The sequence below is a fragment of the Palaemon carinicauda genome, chromosome 1 (genome assembly GCF_036898095.1).
Source record: "Palaemon carinicauda isolate YSFRI2023 chromosome 1, ASM3689809v2, whole genome shotgun sequence".
Classification (NCBI taxonomy): Eukaryota; Metazoa; Arthropoda; class Malacostraca; order Decapoda; family Palaemonidae; genus Palaemon; species Palaemon carinicauda.
In genome coordinates, this window is record NC_090725.1 from 328,166,256 (window position 1) to 328,181,255 (window position 15,000).

A 15,000-nucleotide genomic window follows, 5' to 3' on the forward strand; every position below is an offset into this window, starting at 1 on the left:
CCAGAAAACACTCAAACAATCCTGCACCGTACAAACAACAAAATCAATAACCTTAATATACAAAATTTTAAATATAAATCACATTAACAATTTCACCAAGGTTCATTCAAGACTTAAATAAAAGAACATTAATACATTACAAAAACTGAAGAATAAGAAGACAGCTACTCCAATAAGACACTCATCACTGTAGAGGACCAGGTGAGACTAACTATGTATGAAATAAGTGGTCCGAAGGAAACTTAAAGAAGGCGGGGAAAACAGAAAGCACTCTGAAAATGGGATAACTAAAGATACAGCCAAGGATCTTAAAAACAGGTACAGGAATGAACTGTACATTTCTACAACAAATGAAAATTAGAACTATATACAAAATTAAGATGCCAATCTGGCAGATGGGTGACACCTCCTCCTTAGAAGACGAGCCCAAAAGAGAGGCTCGTAGAAAGAGACTCCAATGAGGCGAAGATGGACGATACTGTACACTGGTGAAGGAGGTATCATGTTAAGGACGCAGTCTTGATAAGGCATCTGCCATGATGTTCTCAGTTCCTCTGATGTGGCGGATCTGCAGAGGGAACTTCTGCAGATAGATGGACCAGCGTAGTAGACGTTGGTTGTGGGACTTCATCTTGTCGAGGAAGGTCAAGGGGTTGTGGTCGGTGAAGACTAGTACCTCAGCAGCACCTAGTAAGTAGCATTCATATTTTTACAGGGCGAGTACCAAACTAAGTGCTTCCTTCTCAATGGTGCTGTAGGACTTCTGGTGATGCTTGAACTTAGTGGAGGTGTAGCTGACTGGGTGAAGTATACCATCTGACTCTTGGAGTAGCACCCCTCCAGCTCCCGCATCGCTAGCATCTACTTGAAGGATAAAAGGCTTATTAAAATCGGGGGATTTAAGAACTGGGTTGTTTATCAGAAACAACTTTAAGGCTTCAAAAGAAGATTGACATTCTTCAGTCCAACTGAATTTAACTTTGGGACTGGTTAGGGATGTTAAAGGGGCAGCAACTAAAGAGAAGTTCTTGCAGAATCTCCTGTAGTATGAGGCTAACCCTAAGAATCTTTGTAAGGACTTTCTGGTGGTCAGAACAGGGTACTCCAGAACAGCTTCTACATTGGCAGTTTTTGGTCGAACATTACCATCCCCAACAATGTGGCCCAAGTAGGTAACATTAGTTTTACAAAATGTTATTTTCATTAGTAAAATAAATTTTTGAATATACTTACCCGATGATCATGTAGCTGTCAACTCCGTTGCCCGACAGAAATCTACGGTCGGGATACGCCAGCGATCGCTATCCAGGTGGGGGTGTACACAACAGCGCCATCTGTGAGTAGGTACTCAAGTACTTCTTGTCAACAAGAACTCAATTTTCTCCTCGGTCCACTGGTTCTCTATGGGGAGGAAGGGAGGGTCCTTAAATTCATGATCATCGGGTAAGTATATTCAAAAATTTATTTTACTAATGAAAATAACATTTTTCAATATTAATCTTACCCGATGACCATGTAGCTGATTCACACCCAGGGTGGTGGGTGGAGACCAGCATACATGTTAACAAAGAAGCTAAGTATCCCGTGTTTCATTTTATCAGTTATTCAAAATAACAAACATAAGTACCTGGTAAGGAAGTCGACTTGAACTATTACTCTGCCTTTTTTAAGTACGTCTTCCTTACTGAGCCTAGCGGTCCTCTTAGGATGCTGAACGACTCCTAGGTGCTGAAGTATAAAGGGCTGCAACCCATACTAAAGGACCTCATCACAACCTCTAACCTAGGCGCTTCTCAAGAAAGAATTTGACCACCCGCCAAATCAACCAGGATGCGGAAGGCTTCTTAGCCTTCCGTACAACCCAAAAAACAACAATAAAAAGTATTCAAGAGAAAGATTAAAAAGGTTATGGGATTATGGGAATGTAGTGGCTGAGCCCTCACCTACTACTGCACTCGCTGCTACGAATGGTCCCAGGGTGTAGCAGTTCTCGTAAAGAGACTGGACATCTTTGAGATAGAATGATGCGAACACTGACTTGCTTCTCCAATAGATTGCATCCATAACACTCTGCAGAGAACGGTTCTGTTTGAAGGCCACTGAAGTAGCAACAGCTCTCACTTCATGTGTCCTTACCTTCAGCAAAGCAAGGTCTTCTTCCTTCAGATGAGAATGTGCCTCTCTAATCAGAAGCCTTATGTAGTAAGAAACTGCGTTCTTAGACATCGGTAGAGTAGGCTTCTTGATAGAACACCATAAAGCTTCTGATTGTCCTCGTAATGGCTTTGACCTTCTTAAATAGTACCTAAGAGCTCTTACTGGTCAAAGTACTCTCTCTATTTCGTTCCCCCACCAAGTTGGACAGGCTTGGGATCTCGAACGACTTAGGCCAAGGACGGGAAGGAAGCTCGTTTTTAGCCAAAAAAACGAGCTGCAAGGAACATGTAGCCGTTTCAGATGTAAAACCTATGTTCCTGCTGAAGGCGTGGATCTCACTGACTCTTTTAGCTGTTGCTAAGCAAACGAGGAAAAGAGTTTTTAATGTGAGGTCCTTAAAAGAGGCTGATTGGAGCGGTTCAAATCTTGATGACATTAGGAACCTTAAAACCACGTCTAGATTCCAGCCTGGTGTGGACAACCGATGTTCCTTTGAGGTCTCAAAAGACCTAAGGAGGTCCTGTAGATCTTTGTTGGTGGAAAGATCCAAGCCTCTGTGGCGGAATACCGCTGCCAACATACTTCTGTAACCCTTGATCGTAGGAGCTGATAGGGATCTTACGTTCCTTAGATGTAACAGGAAGTCAGCAATCTGGGTTACAGTGGTACTGGTTGAGGAAACTGCATTCGCCCTGCACCAGCTTCGGAAGACTTCCCATTTAGACTGATAGACTCTGAGAGTGGATGTCCTCCTTGCTCTGGCAATCGCTCTGGCTGCCTCCTTCGAAAAGCCTGTAGCTCTTGAGAGTCTTTCGATAGTCTGAAGGCAGTCAGACGAAGAGCGTGGAGGTTTGGGTGTACCTTCTTTACGTGAGGTTGACGCAGAAGGTCCACTCTTAGAGGAAGAGTCCTGGGAACGTCCACTAGCCATTCCAGTACCTCGGTGAACCATTCTCTCGCGGGCCAGAGGGGAGCAACCAACGTCAGCCGTGTCCCTTTGTGAGAGGCGAACTTCTGAAGTACCCTGTTGACAATCTTGAACGGCGGGAACGCATACAGGTCGAGATGGGACCAATCCAGCAGAAAGGCATCCACGTGAACTGCTGCTGGGTCTGGAATCGGAGAACAATACATCGGGAGCCTCTTGGTCATCGAGGTAGCGAATAGATCTATGGTGGGCTGACCCCACAGGGCCCATAGTCTGCTGCAAACATTCTTGTGAAGGGTCCACTCTGTGGGGATGACCTGACCCTTCCGGCTGAGGCGATCTGCCATGACATTCATATCGCCCTGAATGAACCTCGTTACCAGCGAAAGCTTTCGATCTTTTGACCAAATGAGGAGGTCCCTTGCGATCTCGAACAACTTCCTCGAATGAGTCCCTCCCTGCTTGGAGATGTAAGCCAAGGCTGTGGTGTTGTCGGAGTTCACCTCCACCACCTTGTTTAGCTGGAGGGACTTGAAGTTTATCAAGGCCAGATGAACCGCCAACAACTCCTTGCAATTGATGTGAAGTGTCCTTTGCTCTTGATTCCATGTGCCCGAGCATTCCTGTCCGTCCAGTGTCGCACCCCAGCCCGTGTCCGATGCGTCCGAGAAGAGACGGTGGTCGGGGGTCTGAACAGCCAATGGTAGACCTTCCTTGAGAAAAATGCTGTTCTTCCGCCACGTTAGCGTAAACCTCATCTCTTCGGAAACAGGCACTGAGACCGCTTCTAGCGTCATGTCCTTTCTCCAATGAGCAGCTAGATGATACTGAAGGGGGCGGAGGTGGAGTCTCCCTAACTCGATGAACTGGGCCAGCGATGAAAGTGTCCCTGTCAGACTCATCCACTGCCTGACTGAACATCGGTTCCTTCTCAGCATGCTGTGGATGCATTCTAGGGCTTGATTGATCCTTGGGGCCGACGGAAAAGCCCGAAAAGCTCGACTCTGAATCTCCATACCTAGATAGACAATGGTCTGGGATGGGACGAGCTGGGACTTCTCTATATTGACCAGGAGGCCCAATTCCTTGGTCAGATCCATAGTCCATCTGAGATTCTCCAGACAGCGACGACTTGTTGGAGCTCTTAAAGGCCAGTCGTCCAAATAGAGGGAGGCTCTGATGTCTGCCAAGTGAAGGAATTTCGCAATATTCCTCATCAGTCTGGTAAACACAAGAGGTGCCGTGCTTAGGCCAAAGCACAGTGCTTGGAACTGGTACACAACCTTTCCAAAGACGAACCTTAGGAAAGGTTGGGAGTCTGGATGGATGGGGACGTGAAAGTACGCATCTTTCAGGTCTAACGAGACCATCCAGTCCTCCTGCCTGATCGCTGCTAGGACCGACTTCGTCGTCTCCATCGTGAACGTCTGCTTGGTGACAAAAGCATTGAGAGCACTGACATCCAGCACCGGTCTCCAACCTCCTGTCTTCTTCGCTACCAGGAAGAGACGGTTGTAGAAGCCCGGGGATTGATGGTCCCGGACTATGACTACCGCTTCCTTTTGTAGCAAGAGCGACACCTCTTGTTGCAACGCTAGCCTCTTGTCCTTCTCCTTGTAGTTGGGAGAGAGGTTGATGGGAGATGTAGCTAGTGGGGGACTGCGGCAGAACGGAATTCTGTATCCCTCCCTTAGCCACTTCACAGACTGAGCGTCTGCACCTCTGTTCTCCCAAGCTTGACAGAAGGTCTTGAGTCTGGCTCCCACTGCTGTCTGGAGAGGAAGGCAGTCAGAACTTGCCTTTTGCGGACTTGGAACCCTTCTTGGATTTGCCACGGTGACTGTCGGCACGGGTACCTCCTCTGCTGGAGGTTCTGCCACGAAAGGGCGGGATGAACCTAGTTGCAGGAGTGTCAACTGCTGCAGGGCGGAAGGGTCTAGGCACGGAAGGTAAGGTTTTAGCCTTACGTGCGGAAGAAGCCATCAGATCATGAGTATCCTTCTGGATAAGCGAGGCAGCCATCCCCTTGATCAGCTCCTCCGGAAACAGACACTTGGAGAGAGGAGCAAACAACAACTCTGACTTCTGACAAGGGGTGATACCAGCCGATAAGAAGGAGCAAAGATGTTCTCTCTTCTTAAGAACTCCTGACACGTACGAAGCCGCAAGCTCACCAGACCCATCCCGAATGGCTTTGTCCATGCTAGATATGATCAGCATGGCAGAGTCCTTATCCGAAGGGGAAGTCTTTCTGCTTAAAGCTCCCAAACACCAATCGAGGAAGTTGAAGATCTCGAAGGCACGAAAGACTCCCTTCAACAGATGATCCATGTCAGAAAAGGACCAGCAGATCTTCGATCGTCTCATAGCCAGCCTGCGGGGAGAGTCAACCAGACTTGAGAAGTCGCCCTGGGCAGAGGCAGGAACTCCCAAGCCGGGTTCTTCTCCCGTGGCATACCAGACGCTCGACTTAGAAGCAAGCTTGGTAGGAGGAAAGATGAAAGCAGTCTTTCCCAGTTGCTTCTTGGACTGCAACCACTCTCCCATAACCCTCAAAGCTCTCTTGGATGAGCGTGCGAGAACAAGCTTGGTGAAGGCAGGAGCAGCAGACTGCATGCCCAGAGCAAACTCGGAGGGAGGAGAGCGAGGGGTTGCAGACACAAACTGCTCTGGATACAAGTCCCTGAACAAGGCAAGGACTTTACGAAAGTCTAAGGAGGGAGGCATAAACTTGGGCCCTTCAAAGTCGGAGTACGGTTCATCCAAATGTGCAGCTTCGTCATCCGATACTCCATCATCCGAAAGCTGAGTAGAAAGTGGCAAAGGCAGAGCAGAAAGCTGAACGGCTGGATCCGGCAGTACGGGTGCATGCGTAGCTGCTGCGGATCCAACATCATGCCGCTGCTGGTCAGTCTGCGAGCTGGCAACAACAAAAGCAGAGTGTTGGTGCGTGTGAGGGGTTGCCGTGGGTTGCGGAGCATGCTGTGTGGTATGCGGAGCATGCCGCATGGGTTGCGGAGCTTGCTGCATGGGTTGCGGAGCATGCTGCATAGAGGCAGAACCCGGCAGCTCTACAGCACCTTCCCACTGCTGATGCGATAGCTCACGCATGTCTACGGATGGTGCAGCAAGAACATGCGCCTGGCAGGGTGGACTGCGCATCGGTGGTGGAGCTCTCACAGGTGGAGTGTGGGAGCAGGCAGCCGCAGTATCTGCTGAGCGCACAACCTCGGCGGGTTGTAGGTTAACAGGTGCAGTGTCAACCTTCTCAGCATGATACTCCTGCATGAATGCCGCAAGCTGAGACTGCATAGTCTGCAGCATGGACCACTTAGGGTCTACCGTGGTTGGAGCAGCAACAGACGGAGCAGTAGTCTGTTGTGGAACCACTCTACCTCTCTTGGGAGGTGTGCAGTCATCGGAAGACTGCGGCGAGTCCGAACTGACCCAGTGGCTACACCTGGGGCGTTGGACTCGCTCGGAAGGGACCTTACGCTTGAGCGGTCGTGAAACCTTGGTCCATCGTTTCCTCCTGGAAACTTCTTCCACAGACGAGGAATGGTAGGGCTCATTCGTCTGTTTGTGGCTGGGACGATCTCTGACAGATACGTCCGCAACCACTGAGGATACATCCGTGCGCAGATCAAGGCCTGCCGAACCCTTTGGTCCTTCGACATTGCTTCTCCCCTGGGCTTGGGAGCTTGCAAGAGGTCCCGGACTGGGAGGACGACTGGCACGCACAGATGTACCCTCATGCGCAACACTGACACTGACACTTTTCACATCACTAGCACTGATAACACTTCCCACTGCACTTTTCGCTTTCAGCTCTTTGACATCTGCCAAAAGCTGATTACGGTCATTAGCCAATGACTCCACTCTGTCACCAAGAGCCTGAATGGCACGCATCATATCCGCCATGGATGGCTGAGCACTAGTAGCAGGGTCGGGAGTCACCACTACAGGGGAAGGAAAAGGTTGAGGGGCATGGGGAGAGGAAAAATCCACAGAGCGAGAAGAACTCCTCCTGATTCTCTCCTTCTCTAACCTACGTTCATTTTTAAGGAATTCGTTAAAATCGAATTCCGAAAGCCCAGCGCATTCCTCACATCGATCTTCCAATTGACAGGATTTACCCCTACAATTGGAACAAACGGTGTAAGGATCTAAGGAGGCCTTCGGAAGACGCCTAGAACAAGTCCTAACGCTACACTGCCTGTACTTAGGGACTTGAGACTGGTCAGACATCTTGAATTGTAGAAGTAGTCAAGGGGGAATTCCAAAATCTAGCAAAGTTCGTAAACAATTAATCTAAATTAATTCCAAAAGCTTGCTAAGCTTCCTGAATAGCGAAGGCTAAACTCTAGAGTGAATACATCACCAAATCGTGAACAACAACTCCATAATTAACAGCGTATCCAAGTAGGTCTTGTTGGTGGCACGACAGAGGAAAAATTGAGTTCTTGTTGACAAGAAGTACTTGAGTACCTACTCACAGATGGCGCTGTTGTGTACACCCCCACCTGGATAGCGATCGCTGGCGTATCCCGACCGTAGATTTCTGTCGGGCAACGGAGTTGACAGCTACATGATCATCGGGTAAGATTAATATTTCAAAAGACAGATTTTTCAAGATTTATGGTTAATCCAGCCTCTTCTAACCTATGGAACAAACACTTGAGCCTATTCCCATGTTCTTCCCAAGACTGTCCAGTGACTACTATATCATCAAGGTAACAATAAACACTTTCCAAATCTTGGATGATGAAGTTTACAAGGCGCTGAAAGGTACATGGGGCGTTGGTAAGGCCAAAAGGCATGACCTCGTACTGAAAGAGTCCAAAGGGTGTAATGAAAGCAGATATTAACTTTTTCAGTTAATCCTACCTGATAATAGCCCTTTAAGAGGTCTATCCTAGTTACAAACTTTGCTTGTCCTACTGAATCAATTAAATCATCAATGAGTGGCGAAGGGTAGGAATCTTTAATGGTAACATTGTTAATCTTTCTATAGTCTGTACAAAATCTGTAGCTACCGTCCTCTTTTGGAACTAGGATGCAAGGTGAAGCCCATGATGATTTACTCGGTCTTGCTAGACCATGCTGGAGAAGATATTTGACTTCCTCCTTCAATTGGCTCTTCTTCTCAGGACCCACACGATAGGACTGCTGACGAATGGGTGCTGTACCAGGAACCAGCTCGATGTCATGCAGCAGCAAATCACTTTTCCAGGGAAAATCATTAAAGATAGTTAAATGGCTAGAGATTACATTCTTTAAGTCTTGCGACTGCCAAGGAGAGAGGCGGTTCAGGAATAGATCCAGGTTATTTAGAACCTCAGTGTTGGTTTGTGGCATGGAGGAAGCAATAAGGTCTTCCAGTGAATTGTCCTCTCCTGGTGTCTCTACCTTAAAATTAAGATTAACAACCATCTCACTGGAACCATTTCCAGTTTCCCTAGAGTGATAGGCCTTGAGTAAATTAACATGAATGATCTGAGTGGGTTCTCTACGATCTGGAGTTCTGATAATGTAGGTATTATTGTTAACATTTTTTATGATGGGATAGGGCCCACAAAACTTAGCTTTAAGAGGGGAACCAGGAACAGGAAGGTAGGCTAACACAAGGTCATTAGGTTTAAATTTTCTGACTTTACAAGCTTTGTCATAGTTTCTCTTCATTAAGATCTGTTGACCCCTTAATTTTTCCCCAGCAATTTTCCTAACCTGCATTAATGTGCTTTTAAGTTTATTCATATATTGTTGAATGGTTTGGCTAGACTCAGAAAGGGTGTTCAACCATTCCTCTTTAATTACTGAAAGAGGTCCTCTAACTGACCTCCCAAACAACATCTCGTAGGGTGAAAAACCAAGGGACTCATGGGGAACTTCCCTGATAGCAAATAGAAGAAAATCAATGCCCTCATCCCACTCAAGTTGACTTTCAACACAAAATTTCCTAAGCATACTCTTGAAAGTTTGGTGCCAACGCTCGAGGGCACCCTGAGACTCTGGATGATAGGCAGCAGACAAAGTTTGTTTGATATTTAGTTCTTTAAGTAGGCTACCTGGGCAAAAAGGTCACTGGTGAAATTTGAAATTCTATCACTTTGTATTTCCTTTGGGATACCGAAATTCGTGAAAACTTTCAGTAAAGAATTAGCAATGTTCTTAGCAGAAATGTTACGAAGAGGGATGGCAATAGGATATCGGGTCGTAGGACATATTAAAGTGAGCAAGTATTGATTACCTTTCTTGGTTTTTGGTAAAGGACCAACGTTATCTATAATTATCTTACTAAAAGGTTCATCAGGGACTAAGATCGGTTGTAAAGGTGCCTTGGGTATTACCTGGTTAGGTTTTCCTGATATCTGACAGACATGACAAGTGCGAACAAATTCTGCTGCATCCTTTTTCATATTAGGCCAAAAGAAACAATTCAAAATCTTACAATAGGTCTTATGAATTCCTAAATGTCCTCCATAGGCATCATGAGCTATTTCCATTACAGAATTCCTAACAGAAAGAGGCAGCACAATTTGTCGCTTTTCGCTCCATGTGTCTTCACTAGATCTCTTAGGGGAACGGTAAAACCTCATTAACAAATCAGAGTCAAAGTAAAAACATGGGGATTTGCTAATCTCACTTCTAGAAACTGCTTGGTCATGAAGCTTACTTAAAGTGTTATCGTGCCTCTGAGCTTTAATAAGGTTATCTCTACTCATAACATTTTGCGCTTCAAAATTTACAGAAGTGACTTTAGATTCATCCGAACTAGATTTCTGGCTACGAGTGACAACACAAGAAGGATTCACAGAGCAATCGGGATCAGGTTCAATGTTATCACCTACAGGTTTTTCCATTAAAATGACGTTGGGAACTACCAAACGTCCTGCAAGGTCATTAGCCAATAATAAAGTTACACCTTTTACTGGAAATTCAATATCTCTTATGCCTACCAGCACATTACCCTTCTTTATAGGACAATCAAGATGAACAATAGCAAGGGGAACTTTAGATATTTGTGAAAGGTCTTTCACGAGAACATGTTCATTAGTTATGTTAGCTTCAATATTAGGGAGAGCATTTCTCAATAGTAAACTTAGCGAAGCACCTGTGTCACGAAGTATCCTGACTTTATATTTATCCCCATCAGAGTTCAAAGCTACAGTTCCATCAAAAGTAAAATCATCAAATAGATTTACAGCCTTTTCAGAATGGATATGGGAGACAGGCTTAATCTGACCATCTGTTTTACCTTTAAAGCTAAAAAAAGGGTTAAATGGGTTCCGAAAAGGCAAGGAAGTTTTACATTTAGGATCTGGACAGTTTTTAATTGTGTGACCGTCTTTCTTACAATAACTACAACGAACATCAGACGCTTTTGCCATATCAGTCAGAGTTTCAGAGTTTTTAGCTGGAAATGGTTTTACATTCTGGTCGGTTCTCTTACTGTTGCCAAATTTATGTATTAAAGAGTAAGTGTCTGCTAGAGAAGCTGCCTTTAACAAGTCTTTTTCTTCCCTATCCTCTAAATACATCATAATGTTCCAAGGAAGCTTTCGTTTAAACTCTTCAAATACAATCAAATTCTCTAATTCAGCAAAAGTATTTACTGCAGCAGATTTTATCCATTTCCTAAACTCCCTTAATTTCTCTGAAGCGAATTCTACATAGGTTTGAGTTGTGAACTTAGTTTTGTTACGAAAGGTCTGACGATATCCCTCGACAGAGATTGAAAACGTATCCAAGATTGCTTGTTTAACATTCTGGTAATCTGTCGTATTTTCAAGATGTCTACAAACTTTCGCAGCTTTCCCAGTTAATTTCGGCCTTAATAGCCAAACCCACTGATCGCGTGGCCAATCCAAATGCAAGGCAGTCTCTTCAAAAGTCTTAAAATAATCTTCAGGGTCATAATTTGTGAATGTGGGAACCAACTTCTTATTCTCTCTAGAAAGCTTTGCTTTTTCCTGTTCAAATTTAAGTGCTAACGAAGATTCATAGTCCATTTTTTCTTTCTCTCTTTCTAAATCTTACTGAAGTTTAGCTTTCTCTATCTCGAATTCTAATCTAAGTTTCGACACTTCGTCTCTCTGACTCTAGCCTTTGAGCTTCCGCTAATCTCTCAGATTCTAACCTTTTCTCTTCGGCTTGTTTCTCCAACAATGCAAATTGTCTCTCCGATTTTAATTTCTGTGCCGCAAGTTTCTCGTGTTCAAGGGAAATGCGCTCATATTCTAACTGCTGCTCGTGGGCTAGTACTGCTGGTTCACGAGTTATATACTGTCTAGCTTCATTGCTTAGTTCACCCATACGCATATAATTCTCAAGAATCAAGTTGCAAATTTCATTCTTCCGCATGCTACTCCTAGTTGCAATTGACAAATTACTAGCTAACTCGAGAAGCTCTAGTTTCTTAGCATTTGGGATACTAGCTAACTCGGCAGCGGGATCCGCAGCAAACTTCTGAACGTTAAATTGAGCCATGTTTAAAGTTTAAAGAAAACTTCCTTTAGTAAACAATTGAATTCCTGTTTTACAATTATAATAGACAAACACGTTCCTGCTGCCATTCAAGTAATTGCATTACAAACCAAAATACAAAATAATGTTAGCGATTTTATAGTTTCCCGACAAAATTAAACAACAAACATTACAAGTAATAAGACTATTTTAGGGTTTTTAGGGAAAAGGGACAGTCCCGATTCGAAAGCAAAAGGTAATAAAGAACACGAGGGAGTGAAAACACTTCTTACATTCCCGATTCAAGCTGATATGGAGGAACTAAGAAAATAACCCATTGGTCCTAAACAAGCGTTATTTACTCCAAACAACTTGAATGCCAACTTACAAACTTGAACGTCGGCACAGAGAAAAAAAAAAGTACATAAAAGGTTTAAACGGTTCCTCACCTATCGTCTAAACTACGCGATCCCGGAATCGTCCAACCAAGGGGAAATGACTGCACAAGTTGTAGTTCTAATTAAATAAGGACAAAATATGGATAAGAGCTTCCGGATAGCTCTCGTGAGTCTCGAGGAGTCGTCGTCTCGGTGAGGGTGAAAATGAAAAAATACTACTGCGTTAACATTACCCAGAAGAGCAAACCGTCTATAACCAATAATAAGAAAATGATTTCACAGCGCGCCCACATATATATCATTAACCCTAATAACAGGTATTCAGAATGTTTACAATAAATCTTGAGTGAAACTAAAAATATTGAACACTATTTGCAGCGACAATTGTCTAACTGAATGAATCCTCAATACGGTAAAAGAGATATATCCCGGTCAGGCCCCCAATTTATGTGACGGCTTTATGGCCAAGGTCACATAAAATAAGTAAGGAAAGTTTTAATTTCTAAACAGAACAAAATTTAACACTTTAATAAAGAAACAGTTTACATAATTATGTTAATCCCTTCCTTACCGAAATAAACCAGAAAACACTCAAACAATCCTGCACCGCACAAACAACAAAATCAATAACCTTAATATACAAAATTTTAAATATAAATCACATTACCAATTTCACCAAGGTTCACTCAAGACTTATATAAAAGAACATTAATACATTACAAAAACTGAAGAATAAGATGACAGCTACTCCAATAAGACACTTATCACAGTAGAGGATCAGGTGAGACTAACTATGTATGAAATAAGTGGTCCGAAGGAAACTTAAAGAAGGCGGGGAAAACAGAAAGCACTCTGAAAATGGGATAACTAAAGATACAGCCAAGGATCTTAAAAACAGGTACAGGAATGAACTGTACATTTCCACAACAAATGAAAATTAGAACTATATACAAAATTAAGATGCCAATCTGGCAGATGGGTGACACTTGAGAGAAGAGCAAGATAGAGAGAGAGTATTCCCAATACTCAGTCTAGGATGCCCTGTATATCTCAAGCCCTAAATGTCCTGGTGAGCTTAAGGGTCCATTACTTTGTTGGACAATCTTTTATTTGGGATACTCCCAAGTTCCCTCCTTTCTCTGAGTAATGAGCCCTCAGAAAATGGGAGAGGGGGTTAAATGGTTATCTCCTTTCCTTTTCATCATTAGGGTACTCTTAAATTGAATGGATTCTCTCCCGCTCTGGAGAGTGCTTTACACAGTCTGGCTCACACATCTCCAACTCCGATGAGAGGGATAGCTACGGTCAAATCCTATAGGCCATAAGGTATAGTCTTCGATGAAGACTACCTGCCTAGGTGATATAAAACAATTCGGGTTTGAGAATGATAATTGCCTGTAAACCGACTGTCACGACTTCGGTGGTCATTTAACTTGATTGGGACAATGCCCCAGTCCCAAAAATTGTGGTGTGTGTGCTGTAGCTTTCTCTGGTGAAGGATGCCCTACGACAGGATTGTCCATCTGATGACCCATACGTGAAGTGCGCACCCTAGGATTATGTGGTACTTCCAATGGAATAATGTGCACAGGTGAAACTTACCTCAATAGTGCAAAATTTGTTGGAGTGACTGCCTGACATCCTCCTCAACTAAGCCTGACAGCATACCTCACCAATGAGAGCTTGGCCAGCTAGAGACAGAGGTCAGGTGAGCTACTTCTTGATTGCCTCGCCCAAGCATTGCTCACCAACATGAGAGGGTGAGGTGCTTCTGGGTTGAGCGTGCATCTGCTAGGCGAAATTTGGCGAGATAGGTCACCTGCTCTTTATCTATATCAGTTTGAGCGGGCATTAGTATGTAATATGGTCAGGCTCAGGTGAGGAGGGATCAAGAAGAGGCTGGTGAGAAACCTTATGTGTATGCTCAGGGGAGGATGGATCAAGAAGAGGCTGGTAAGAAACCTTATGTGTATGCTCAGGGGAGGATGGATCAAGAGGAGGCTGGCAAGGAACCTTATGTGTGCGCTCAGGCAAGATAGAGCATTCACTTTTGTGAGAACTCTTACCCCTCTGAGCAGGACGGCAACCCAAGAGCATTGTTGTGCAACAGGGTGCTCTTGAGGTGCTTGTGTACGTGCAAGCTCGGAAGAGTTAGTGCGCTCCGATGAAGGTGAGTAGGTATTCATGCTAGTGTGTTTGGAGACATGTTCTTTGCCTACAACAAGGTCTGCCATAGGAATGTGCATCCTAAAGAGAGGGTTCTTTGGAGATACACTAGTCTTAGACATGCTCCTTCAGCTGCCTCGAGAAATGATCAACAGAGAGCTGAAAGTTGTCTGCTTTGAAGGTATGAGCCTGAGAAGGAGAGACTCTCTTCTCCCTGCTCTTAATGGAGACTAGCTGATAACATTTCTAGAACAAAAACACGCTCTTATAGTGTCTTCAAAGCAAGCCCTTGCACTAACTCCTCCTTGGCCACAAAACATGCAGGGCATCATCAATCTGTAAGAGGGACTCCATCCAGTGCGGTGCTCCTCCAGTTTCACTAGGGGGAAACGGGAAGGTCTTCATCCCATGAAGTTTGCCCTATGTTAAGGGGTCCGTACTCCTAACCAAACAACTTTCAGAGGAAACAGAATAGGAAGGATCAAAGGGTAGCATATTGTAGGTCAGAGGGATAAGTTAGGATTTCATTGACTTCAAAGATGACCTGGAAGGTGAGGAATCCATTTTAGACATATTTCGTCCTCATCCTCCTGCTCTACACTGCCCACCGGCAGAGTGACCACTCCCAACGCTTGTCACATGCAAAAGCTTGACTGTAGAAGCATCCTCTGCAGGCCAGGGAGAAAAAGTGAGAATTCCTCTCCTTCCTACTCAAGAAGGCACTGTATTTATGATCAGAAAACTCTGCATGTTAACATCTCTGCAGGCAATCTCATTAAAGACACGCATGATTGCTAATATGTTAAAAAAAAAATATTAGTTTGTCTACCAACACTCTAGCCAGTGGGAAATTCTGTTCTGATTGACAGCTTTCATCAAAGTGGC